Below are 13,495 nucleotides of genomic sequence, written 5' to 3' on the forward strand. Positions count from 1 at the left end.
AATTATATAATTTGATAATTCGTGTGAAATCAAACCGTAAAATCTTAATTATATTACTACTTAGAAAATCCTTCAGAAAACGAAATGATAACATTGAAATTACTTCATCAAATAATCGAGTTTTTATTAATCAACTAATATAAATTATTTTTCACATTATCAAATAATAGAACAATGATTTCATAAAACCATTATAATTGAAATGAGAATACATTGAAATACGCAGGAAATGAAATAGGATTGAGTTTATACCCTCAAGAGGAAGCAAGGAGGCAGGGAAGTATCGATCAACAACAATTCAAGGTAGCTACAACAACAATAGTTGCAACAACGGTCATCGAGGCTCCGACGACGAAGGAGGACGACACCGCGTCATAGAGGAGGGAAAACAAAAAAAAATAATTTGATTTAGGGTTTTATGATTCTGAAATTGAAAATTAAAATAGTAAATCAAGGAAAGGAGATAAATTGATTACCAATTGGTGAAGAAGAATTAGTGATGGTGGATTGGTGAACAACACTAGCGGCGGCGGCGGCGGCGACACGACTCGGAGCAGAGCAAAAGGGAAGCACAAAGCCGCCGGCGAGGGAACCTAACCCCCACATGCACCGGCAACACAAAGGAGAGGAAGTGGCGACGGAGCGAAGACGATGGAGGCGGTGCTAGCGGCGGTGGCGCGGGGACAAAGGAACGAAGGGAGGGGAGGCAGTGAAGCCTAACAACAATCAGCAACAACCGCAACACCGACGACAACTGGCGAGGGAAACAGTGACGCTGTGGTTGGGCGTCGAGGTGGAGTGAGGAGGAGAGAGAGACAGCCGAGTGAAGAGGGGAAGGAAGCTCAGGGAGAAGAGGGAAAGGGAAGCACGGCAAGGGGGAGAGAGAAAATGAGTGAGGGATTTGTTTCTGTTTCTTTTTATTCCAAACCATGGTTTTGAAAACATTGTTGGTTTGGTTTGATGACTCATCACCTAATAAAGGAAATAGGACTCTAGGCAAGAGAGTATTCATTTAGCTTGATTCAACTTGAATAAGTTTAAAATTAAGCTAATTTGAAAAATATTCCTATAACTAATTATTTAAGGAAAATAAGACAATAATATATTATCATTAATTTGATTTAAAATAGAAATCCTAATTGCATTAAAATTATTGAGTTTAAATAAATAAATTTAATATTAATAAAATATAAACTCTTAAAACAAATAAATTTCCATTTTTTTTTTTTTTTTTATCTCAAGGTAAAACTCGAGAATTAATTCGAAGACTAGCTTAGATATACTCATGAAGATCTCAAATTCATTCACCAGTTTAATAAAATTTCAAGATCCTAATCTCAATTTAGTTTCAAAAGTAGTTTTTAAATACCAAATTAAGAAAATAATTTATGCTTAACGATAGATTAAAAGCTGCTTAAAACCAGGGCTGTTACACTATACCACCCTTAAAATAAGTTTCATCCTCGAAACTTTAAAACATACAACTTTAAGTCATTTGAATAGAATTTATCCTTTTCCAAACGCTCTTTGGAACCATAGGGTATCAAAAGGTAAAATAACCCGGTTTAGATACTTTCAAAATCGAAACTTAGAACATAAAAACAACACTAGATATAAAGACCCAATAACTCTAGATAGATTGGAGTTGAACGGTTTACTGAATAAGTGAAGCAACAATGGAATTGAAAGTAGAAATGCTTGATCATATTATAGAAGAAGAAATCTAGTGTAGACTTATATAAAGATGATACATTAAGATACTTGAATAAGATAGAGTAGAGGAACATAGGTTTACTCTTGGGAGAACTCTCGGAATAATTGAGGTTGAGGTTGGAGTTGAAATTGGCAACGGATCTATGCAGTAACGGTGATATCGAAGGTAAACAACTACTAGGAATATGTGAATGGAAGAGAAATTTACAAGAAGTTTAACCACAATAAACAAAATTCGAATAATACTTTTTTCTTAAAAAGAAAAAAAAAATTCATTTCAAGGTTCAAATATGAATCTAATAGTTACTTTAAAAATATTATAAAGCATATATTAGACTCACACATAAAGATTAAGACCTCTATCAATTTTAACCAATACTATTTCCCAAACACAATATGTCCTTGTACCTCCACGACTTTAACTTCCTAAACCCGACTTATGTATACTCGACTATCAATTCTATCAATTCAAATAAACACTCAAAAGATGCACAAACACATAACAAGTAACCAAGCAAACAAATAAAACAAGTAAACAAATCAAAAAGTCTAATCCTCAGCTCAAAATCCCAACATATTACTAATCTCTAACTCACACTACAATTCCAATTTTAATCCTCAATAGTTCCTATCTCAAGACCAAATCAATAAACAAAGATTTCATAGTATATATGCTTTCCAAAATGATAATTCACTATCAACCTTAAATCTTTAACGACCATTTCACGGACCAAACTCATCATTGTAACCCCCATTTCCAGGTACTCAACTATTAATAACGACATTTAATTAGAATACTCAAGTTCCGTTTCATATTCTTGATAGAATACTTCGAGATCCAGAAATCAAAATCCCTAGGTCTTGAATTTTCAAAACAAGACTTCCCACGATTCAAACAGGCAACGATTTTTAAATTATGCATTCATATTCCTCCATTTCATTGCTCAATCTAAATGCTTTACATAACCAATACATCATTCTCATACAAATAGCATACCCTGTATACCTGATGTTTAACATTCCAACTATACTAAATAAATCATCTTATCTGACCTTTCAACAAAACAAGTTTTATCAACAAAGGAAACTTCAAAACTCCAAATTTTCAACATTCTCAAATAACATTCCTTATTATTATACTTAATTCCCTCAAAATGCAAACTTACATTCCCAGCTAATATTTCACAATACTCCACACTAATAGACAAATAAATCATAATATATCCAACATACACATTATTTATTCACACATTTACTCAAACTAATTACAATTGTTAATACCTCAAAGTAACTCATATGCCTATCTTGTCCTTGGAACTCATTTGCCAAAGTTACCTGATACATTCAAATCAATTTCGGTTTCCTTAAATAGTAGCCCATAATCTTAACATAATCCCAAAAATAACTTAGACTAACATCCACAAGGCAATGTTCACATTTTTAATCTCAAATCTTGTAAAAGAACTCACACTCACAAAATCCTCATCATATGTCATGATATGAAGATCACAACGAATACCTAAATCAACCTTGGCTCTGATACCACCTGTAACAGCCCGCCCTTAACGAGCAGCTTTCTAAACACACTTAGTCTCAATTTAAACAAACTCAATAAAATTACAACTTTAAACCCTGCTAAACAAACTTTAACACTACAAACAACTTCAAGGATTTAATCACGGTTTAGCCTATCTCAAAGACACTAATCAAGACCCTTAAACTTAATTAGTTATTAAAAAAAAAATTGGCAGCACTTCGCCTAAATATGGACGACCTAAAATACTAATTAGGAAATTACGTCAGAGTTTCTTTCACCTGCTATTTCATCATTCCAGCATATAAATCTCCCAAAAACATCATTAGAGTGACACCAACTCAACAAGGATATATAATCCATAAATAATAACCCAAAGAAAGAAAAATTCTAGAACAAATTATACAACCCATTAATAAATTAGGAAGGACTTAAATACACTTGGAGAATCCATATGCCCGCCTTGAAGCATATAAAACCTCTGGAGGACTTCTACGCACCTTGAACCTGAACTGAGACTCGATTCTCGCTGCCTGCAAAACATTTTAACTCTGCCCCCACCAGGACAGGTTCATTGAACAAAATCAGCGGAAATCTGAGTACACACATCCAACCAAAAATGCATTTGATAGGTGGCTCAAAATAATATTTGTTTTAGTTTTTATGTTTTATTCTGAAAAGCAACTTCGCTTATCAAACTCAATTGGAAAACATAACTTGATAAAGTGTTATAACCTTTTTGAAATCTATTTGGCGAAATCTAGATCATTCAAACAACAATTTGGAAAACAATTAAATAACATTACCCACAAAGGCTTCAGACTTACTTACCATCTCACAAAGTCTCTAAATTCACAACCATATCAACCGAATTAGGCTCACAACTCTAAGATTCATCTTGTCATTCTCATACTCTTAATCATTTTCAATCATAACCTAATTCGACGAGTACTCTTAACGATAGCTCGAGTATTATAAGCATATCTTTTCCCAATCCATAGTTTTCGCCACAAGGTTAAAACTCAACATATAATTACTCATAACTCAATATGGTACTCATGGGCACAACATTGCTGTAGTAATATGATTTTCTTCATAAAGTTCTCATAACACAATTCAAATGAAGATATACATATTCAACAGAAATTTATAACTCAATGCGAAAACAGACAACTTAATCTCAACATAATAGCTAACTCAACCACAACATATTAGCTTACTGTTGGGGAAAGTGAACACGAATAGAGAGGGGTTATTCAACCAACTGTCTCTATTTGGCGCGGGTCGTCACCCTCCTGATAAACATACGCTTGCAAGACTTAACTAGGACATGTCCCTAATTACGGGTCTATCCCGCCTCTACGAGTCTACTTTTGTAGCACTCGCTTTACGGCCAAGCCGTTTTAACGGGTCTATCCCGCCGAACTACGGGTCTATCCCGCCTCTACGAGTCTACTTTTGTAGCACTCGCTTTACGGCCAAGCCGCTTTAACGGGTCTATCCTGCCGGACTACGAGTCTACAATTGTAGCACTCGCTTTTAATGTTTTTCATCACCGATGCATGTGAGCACTATGCAACACATACACGGCTACTTTCCCCTACTTAAGCATTTTGTTACCAATTTATGCAATTTCGTTCTCAAAATATCATTTGCATTCCCTTACTCATGTATTAGCTTCATTCTCATTATATTTCAACTCAATTTCCATTCAGAATAAATCCTTAACCCAATTATATAAATATCAATCTCAAAACTTGCTGACACTTTCTCTTATACTTAATCAACTGTAACGATATAATTAAAATTTGGACACTCTTCTCAACTATTTCTTTTTAACTTAGAATCACTCCTTATCCTTGGCTATACCCTTTAAACCATTGATTAATAACTGGCTGCTAGTGAGTGACACTCATTTACATCCCAAGGTTATCAATAGGCTATACTCTCCTTGAATCCGAATTCATTATTTAATAGCTTAGTGTGCCTGAAATATGTTTTATAAATTATTTACATGAAACTAAATGCTCAAAATAAACATCAATATTCATAGAACTTTAATATTCTTAGAATGTCTACTAGCTATATTTCAAACTCATAAGTTATAAAACACAGAAACTTGATTTTTAAATTTTAAAATATGTCGTTTATTCTTTGAAATGAACTCCTTTTAAAACTTGTTGAATATTTCTTTATTTGCAACTATTGTGATTTGAAGGGCTCAAAACATATGGGAAACATTTAGTATAATAGTTCCAACTCTTAAATTAATTATAAACACTTTAACGTTGTTCAAAACTAGTTCAAGATCCATGAATAGTAAATTTAAGAAACGCATGTGTGTTTAGAAAACTCCAATACGTTAAAGATTTAAGAAAAAATGTTTCACGCTAAAATATATTTCAATTATCGCTATTCAAAAATATATGCTCCTTAAAGGTCTTTGTCGACATTCAAAGCTTTTCTTAATTTGAAATTCACGAATTGAAGAATATGTTTGATTTTTTTTTTAGAAACTCAAATTAGAAGTGGTTTTATAAAATATATAAATTATCTTCTAAAAGAAACATCGCCTTTAAGAAATAAGTTAAAACATGTTTCTTTTCTTACATACTCAATATAGTTTAATACCTTAGTTCTAACATTTTGTTTCCTTCATTATTAACATGCGATCTATAGTCAATGACTCATATTAACACTCGATGCAACCTCATGACCCTTTGAGTTCGACTCCACTTGAATTACCATTAGCATCCTCTTATTGGCATACTTCTTCTTAGACAATTTAGCTCATTTGCATACTTCATATTTTACCTTGACGTTATCTATTTCCTCTATTCAACCCAAAGTACTTTCGATAGGTTCAATACTTAGAACCAACATTCTTAGCTCTCTTCTAGATATTTCAAACTCAAACTATTTCTCACTTGAATTTAGAAAACGTCATCAACATTCATTTAATCAAATCATGATTCTTAAAAGCAACACAATTCATTTTCAAAGAACGATTTAAATTTGCAAACACAATTCAACTTGTAAGGCACAATTCAAAATCCATACATATATACATATACATATTAAATAAAAACAACATATAGTTTCAACATCGAAGATGGTTGGACAATGTGTACCTCCAATATCCGATACATATATTCCAAGAACTACACTTTGATCACATCCCTTCTTATCTTTGTAATCCAATTCTCCTTAAACACTCTCCAACAATTCACCTTGACAAATAAAGGACAGATTAATTAAACTCCTCATTCAAGTCAAATTACAAACTTAGTTGAACTCCTTTTAGAAATCTTTTAATTAATTTTTTTGAAAATCATTTCATTTTAATTATAAACTCAATTTGTTGTTTATAAGTACAAATTCAAATTGTCAAACTAGATTGAAATTTTAATTATATAATTTGATAATTCGTATGAAATCAAACCGTAAAATCTTAATTATATTACTACTTAGAAAATCCTTCAGAAAACGAAATGATAACATTGAAATTACTTCATCAAATAATCGAATTTTTATTAATCAACTAATATAAATTATTTTTCACATTATCAAATAATAGAACAATGATTTCATAAAACCATTATAATTGAAATGAGGATACATTGAAATACACAGGAAATGAAATAGGATTGAGTTTATACCCTCAAGAGGAAGCAAGGAGGCAGAGAAGTATCGACCAACAACAATTCAAGGTAGCTACAACAACGGTCATCGAGGCTCCGGCGGCGAAGGAGGACGACACCCCGTCATAGAGCAGGGGAAAAAAAAATTGAGTTAGGGTTTTATGATTTTGAAATTGAAATTTAAAATAGTAAATCAAGGAAAGGAGATAAATTGATTACCAATTGGTGAAGAAGAATTAGTGATGGTGGATTGGTGAACACCACTAGCGGCGGCGGCGACGACACGACTCGGAGCAGAGCGAAAGGGAAGCATAAAGCCGCCGGCGAGGGAACCTAATCCCTACATGCACCGGCAACACAAAGGAGCGGAAGTGGCGACGGAGCGAAGACGATGGAGGCGGTGCTAGCGGCGGTGGCGCGGGGACAAAGGAACGAAGGGAGGGGAGGCAGTGAAGCCACACAACAATCAGCAACAACCGCAACACCGGCGACAACTGGCGAGGGAAACAGTGACGCTGTGGTTGGGCGTCGAGGTGGAGTGAGGAGGAGAGAGAGAGACAACCGAGTGAAGAGGGGAAGGAAGCTCAGGGAGAAGAGGGAAAGGGAAGCACGGCAAGGGGGAGAGAGAAAATGAGTGAGGGATTTGTTTCTGTTTCTTTTTATTCCAAACCATGGTTTTGAAAACATTGTTGGTTTGGTTTGATGACTCATCACCTAAAAAAGGAAATAGGACTTTAGGCAAGAGAGTATTCATTTAGCTTGATTCAACTTGAATAAGTTTAAAATTAAGCTAATTTGGAAAATATTCCTATAACTAATTAATTAAGAAAAATAAGACAATAATATACTATCATTAATTTGATTTAAAATAGAAATCCTAATTGCATTAAAATTATCGATTTTAAATAAATAAATTTAAAATTAACAAAATATAAACTCTTAAAACAAATAAATTTCCAAAAAAAAATTTATCTCAAGGTAAAACTCGAGAATTAATTCGAAGACTAGCTTAGATATACTAATGAAGATCTCAAATTCATTCACCAGTTTAATAAAATTTCAAGATCCTAATCTCAATTTAGTTTCAAAAGTAGTTTTTAAATACCAAATTAAGAAAATAATTTATGCTTAACGATAGATTTAAAGCTGCGTAAAACCAGGGCTGTTACAAATAAAACACGGGTTACTTCCCGAGAAAGACTTGTTTAATGTCCCAAGCATGACCATTCTAGTAAATAACCATTCAAAGATCGCAATAACTTGTCAAATGCACTAGAACACATTTCACAAGATATTAAGTATGCAATGACAAGATGCAACAATTACAACTCTATGCCAATGAGGAGAGGGATGCCTAAAAGAAGAAGGATCAAAAGAAAAAACAAGAAAATAAGAAAAAGAAGAATCAAAATAAGGAAGTGAAAAACAAATAGGCAAACTCTCCTCAAGAAACTCTTTTTGGATGGCAACATCACCCTCAATTAGAATCGAATTGAGCACTTGAGAACAAAATGGAGCAAAGAGCTCTTCATCACCATCATCGAGGCACTCATTCAAGGAGGAATGAGTAGGAATTTAATCCCCAATACTCAATTCCTCAATGTCATGCGTCATAGGTGGCAAATTAGCCTCAAATTCATCTCTTCTCCATGAAGCATCCCGAATAGATTCATTTAGTAGGTTAGAAACTTCTACCATACCTTTTGCAAAAGTTTGGGAAGCAATCTCAAATTTCTTAATAAACGAATCCCTTTTAAGATTTTCTTGACAATCCAACTGAGTTATAAAAAGACGAAACTCGGACAATGAAATGACCGACTCGGATTGCAAAGCATTAAGGAACTCATTATGGAGAAGCTCATGGTGGAGAGATGTGAAATCATCAAGTGTATACGATTCATCATTTTGAGAGTTAGGGATAGTTTCCATTTTTTTAGGAATTTTCAAAATAAAACGAACAAAACAAATAACTATGCACAAAGACCTAGACTAATCTAACTAACACAAACTAATGCAAACCGAAGTCCCCGGCAACAGCGCCATTTTGATCGCGGGGAAAACTAGGTCGTTACTAGTCTCTCCTAATCAAACAAATTACCTAAACTAACCACTAAACACAAGTAAACCGGTAAGCAAGGGTCGGAATCCACAAGGACTAAGGTGCGCTAATTTATGCTAATCGAACAACAAGCTAGGTCGAAACGAGGTTTTGGAAAATCACTAATCGAATAAAACTAATTAAATTAAACTAAGAAATCAAAAGTAAACGAGATTAGGGAATGGGTCAAACAACAACAAATCATTGAATGGACATAAAAGAATTGAAAACGGGGAAGATTCACAAGCACTACATGAATAGGCGTTGAATTCACAAATAGCTCCAACTATCTCCCGACGTGCGAGCAATTTCCCTAAGAATCAAACATGAACTCCCGTTCTACACTATCATCCCGGGGTAAGTTAAAGTCCAATTCAACCAAATAGTCAAGTTTAGGTCTTTAATCCCTTTCCAACTCAACTAGACTACTCCAATCTATCATGGAACACTTAATTGATCAAGTTAAATGCAACATGTATCAGAAATTCTTAAACATGTGATAATTTAATCATGAAAATCCCTAATTTCTAAGCACAAACACCCAAACCAATCAATGTTGAGTTTTCATCAAACCCTAATCAAAACACTACTCAATCAACATAAAAACACAAAATTTATGGAAATTAACAACTAAAAACATGATTCTAAACAATAATAACAACTAATCTAAACATGAATCATTAAACTAAACAAAAACAATTAAACTAATTAAAATGATAAATAAAGTAATAAATAAGCAATAAATAAGGAGGGTAGAAAATTCTCATTGATTGGTGAATAAATGCTTCAAATCTTCTTGTATTGTCCATAATCCTCCATTTTCAATGATTTTTCTTCACTTTCTCACTCTTAGAAAATAGAAACTAAACTAAAGAAAACCCTAAAAAAATGAGAGAAAACTAAACCTAATTATTTACCTCTCCCCAAAAATAGAAAAATAGAAGAGTATTTATACTACAAAACTAAAAAGAAAATTAAAAAAAAGAGAAAATTCAATCGAAAACAAAATATGAGGGAAAAAAGGATAAAATAAAATAAAGAAAGAAAGAAAAATGAAAAGAAGAGAAAAATGAAAAGAAAAGTGAGTGGAGAAAAGAAAAGAGGATTCCAAAGAAAAAGGAGACCAAAAACGGATCCAGACAGAAACCAAAACAAAGGCCCAAAAACATTCAGCCTTATTTTCTTTCAAAACAACCAGACCCAATTTTTTCTTCTTCGTTGCTTCGCCTGGTTTGCAATTCGCTGCTCCGCCCATGGAGTTTCACTCCCCTCCTTCTCATCATCATTAACCCTCATTAACGGATCAGGATCAATCAATCATCGATCATCAAGGCCGTCGATCTTCATCTATCCTCCTCCAATTCATCACCCATTCAATCGCCATCATCCTCATCAACGGCCACCATCGACTCGTCGAGCAACAATCAATCGACCATCATCACTGTTGATCTTCCACCAACCTCAACCACGAGTGCATCCACGTGACTTCATTAATTCCGTACAACCAAACTCGTTCAAATGTTCGGACGAACCTGAAAAAGATCTGGTCGAACTTACTTGTGGTTTGGGCGAACTTCATTCGGGTTCGACCGAACCTCATACAATCAGGAACTCTAAATTTTCGGTTCGGTCGAACTCCGTTACGGGTTCGGACGAACCAATTGCTATGTTTTTCACTTGATTTTGATTGCTATTTTGGGTTTGTTGTTGCGTTTGGTGTTGATACAATTATGGTGATGATTGAATGTTTGTGGCGATGTGGAGATGCAGGTGCAGTGTTGGTGTTGTTGCTTGATGCGTGGGATGGTGGTTTGGTACGAAGGGTGTTGGTGGTTGGCAGCAGGGAAGGAGATGGAACAATTGATGTGGTGTATGATAGTGGAGATGTGGTGTAGGATAGCTTTTGCATTTTGCCTTGCCTTTAAACCGACCCATTGAACTCGTTACCTACACAATTAAAACAAAAACGAGAGTAGAAATCGGAAACATAATAAAACAAAAGAAATATCGATTAATAATAATAATAATAATAATAATAATAATAATAATAATAATAATAATAATAATAATAATAATAATAATAATAATAAGAAATAGAAATAAAAATAAATTTAGAAAATAATAATGAAAACTAAAATAATTAAACTATAAAATTATAGAACAAATAAAATAAATAAATTACGGAATTAATATCTATAAACTAACAAAAATAGCAAAAAATGCTAAATTAAACTATAAATAATCAAAATAAGAAATTAAGGGAAATAAAGATTAAAAATACTAAAAATAGGATAAAAACGACTCAAATAATTTCCTAATCACTACCCTATGAGCGACATAAATGTCACTCATCAAATATGATCACCTATTTATATGATCACCTATTTATAGGGTAGGGAAATCGGATATTAGAATCCTACTAGGAATCAATTAAGCCAATCTGAATTTAACTTAAATTCAATCACTTAATTTCTAGTAGATTTAGGAAATTAATCTAAACGAATCCTAATCGATCAAGGCTTCGTACACAAACACAAACAGACACGCACAACAACCCACGAAGGGCGCTGTGCGCGCGCGCGCTGAGGCTTGGCCCAGCTGTAACACCATAATAATTCCTTGCTTTTATAAAATCATTTTCCAACTTAAAATAAAGGAATTACTAAAGCATTACCGCCACCGTGATAACGGTTAAGGCTATTACCAGAATTACGCAGCGGAATTTAATGTCAACTAACTTTTAAAAACATAATTAATGAAATATCGAGGCCTCCTACAATTTGGAACCATAATGGCCCAAAACCCAAAACATAAATAGTTCAAACATTTCAAACATAATTAAAGTATTATTAAATAGTTCAAAATACGAAAACATGCACCTCTCTCGATCATCCCAAGCCACATGATTCCGATCTACCAACCTGCTATATTATTCTACTCCCCATCAATGCAAGTGCAAATGATAGATCATCATAGGGTCATTAAGGCAAATACCATGACCAAAACACACAAAGCACGTAGTCAGCAAAAGCTGAGTACTTACAAGAATAGAGTGAACTGAAACTAAAACATGCATCACACACTAAGTACTAATCAACATGCAAAAGCCATATAATAATTAACAAACAAGTCATGAATACAAGACTCGACTCTTGACTCACATTTTAATTAGAATAAGCTTCGAACGGGCCAAAAGAATATTCCATAAAGGAAAAAGGTGATGGGAGTCAACCATACACCAAATAATAAATAATAAATTCGGGCCATACCGAGTGTCGGGCATACCGACGGAATTCCTGCGCATATTATAAATGAAACAACGTCTTGTATCATTAGTAGGAGTACGAGATTTCCGGCAAGACTCCCCCCATTGTTCATACTCAAGGTATATACGTTCCAAGAGTTTTGAAGCTTGTTCTGGTTGCACTTTACGTTTATTAATATTTTATTAAAGGCGAACACAAGACTCACCCACATGCACACATACAACTAATAAACAACAACCAAAACAATCTTATTTTAAATGCTTTAGGACTTGTGATCAACAAGGCAAAACACTTGTGAAATTACTACCATGTTCCTCCTCACCAAAGTGAGACTCCACATCATGCACATTAACATGAGGGTTGTGCCCTTGCACGACAAATCCTAATTCATTTCATACATAATATTCCCAACTGAACCCTACATGTGGGGTGGCTTACGTGAGCTAACCCTTCACATGTGGTAAAATAAATAGTACAACGAGGTACGAATAATTGGCTCAAAGTATGCTAGACATCCCGTACAATAGCATACAATAAATAATCCATCCCTTGCATGTGAAACAAACCATACATGCATAAATATTGAACAACATGATTGACAATGAAATCCATAGTCATAATAATTCCAACATGCTTGTTCAACAATTAATCCAATAAATCCAACATCACAAATCACATGTTCGTTCACCAAAATAAATATGATTCCACATAAAATAATTCACATCATCAACAATCATGTAATGTCATTGACAAAAGGTGTGGTCGCCCTAGACTTGTACGTACCTTGAATACCTAAGCGTAGGGGCCACTTTGCAATAACGAGCACTCAACTAGAAATCACCTCCTATCATCAAAATAATGAAACTTAAATTATTTCCATGTTCATTAAATTTCCAGCAACTTTATAATATTTAAAACCTCCTTTAAACTTTAGAATTCAATCGTTTTTCAATAATATAATCGTCTCAATTTGCAAAATCAATCCCTAGTACAAAAACATACTTTTTCCGCCTTTAAAATCAATAAAAATCAACACTTTAAGCCTTTATTCAAATCTGAAAATATAATTGATTATCATAATTAAAATCATCACCTAATTATGCTAATCAATTGACTCATTAGGTCTAGGTTAAAACCCTAACTTGAAAATCCCAATAAAACTAGTTTATTATCTTCAAAATCAATGCTTTATTCAATAAACAAATCTGAAAATTCATCCTTTAATAATTAAAAATGAACCTAA

The 13,495-nt window shown here is 33.6% G+C and overlaps 1 long non-coding RNA gene across 1 annotated transcript; it reads right to left on the reverse strand.

Annotated features, from left to right (window-relative positions):
- Nucleotides 1-3,532: 3,532 nt before the first annotated feature.
- On the reverse strand, nucleotides 3,533-11,091 carry LOC110776735 (uncharacterized). The gene is made up of 4 exons (XR_008919618.1): nucleotides 10,645-11,091; nucleotides 6,907-10,581; nucleotides 6,379-6,477; nucleotides 3,533-3,798 (listed from the first exon to the last, which is right to left on the reverse strand). It is a non-coding gene; the product is annotated as an uncharacterized lncRNA (long non-coding RNA).
- Nucleotides 11,092-13,495: the final 2,404 nt, after the last annotated feature.

Source organism: Spinacia oleracea, chromosome 4, assembly GCF_020520425.1.
Source record: "Spinacia oleracea cultivar Varoflay chromosome 4, BTI_SOV_V1, whole genome shotgun sequence".
Classification (NCBI taxonomy): domain Eukaryota; kingdom Viridiplantae; phylum Streptophyta; class Magnoliopsida; order Caryophyllales; family Amaranthaceae; genus Spinacia; species Spinacia oleracea.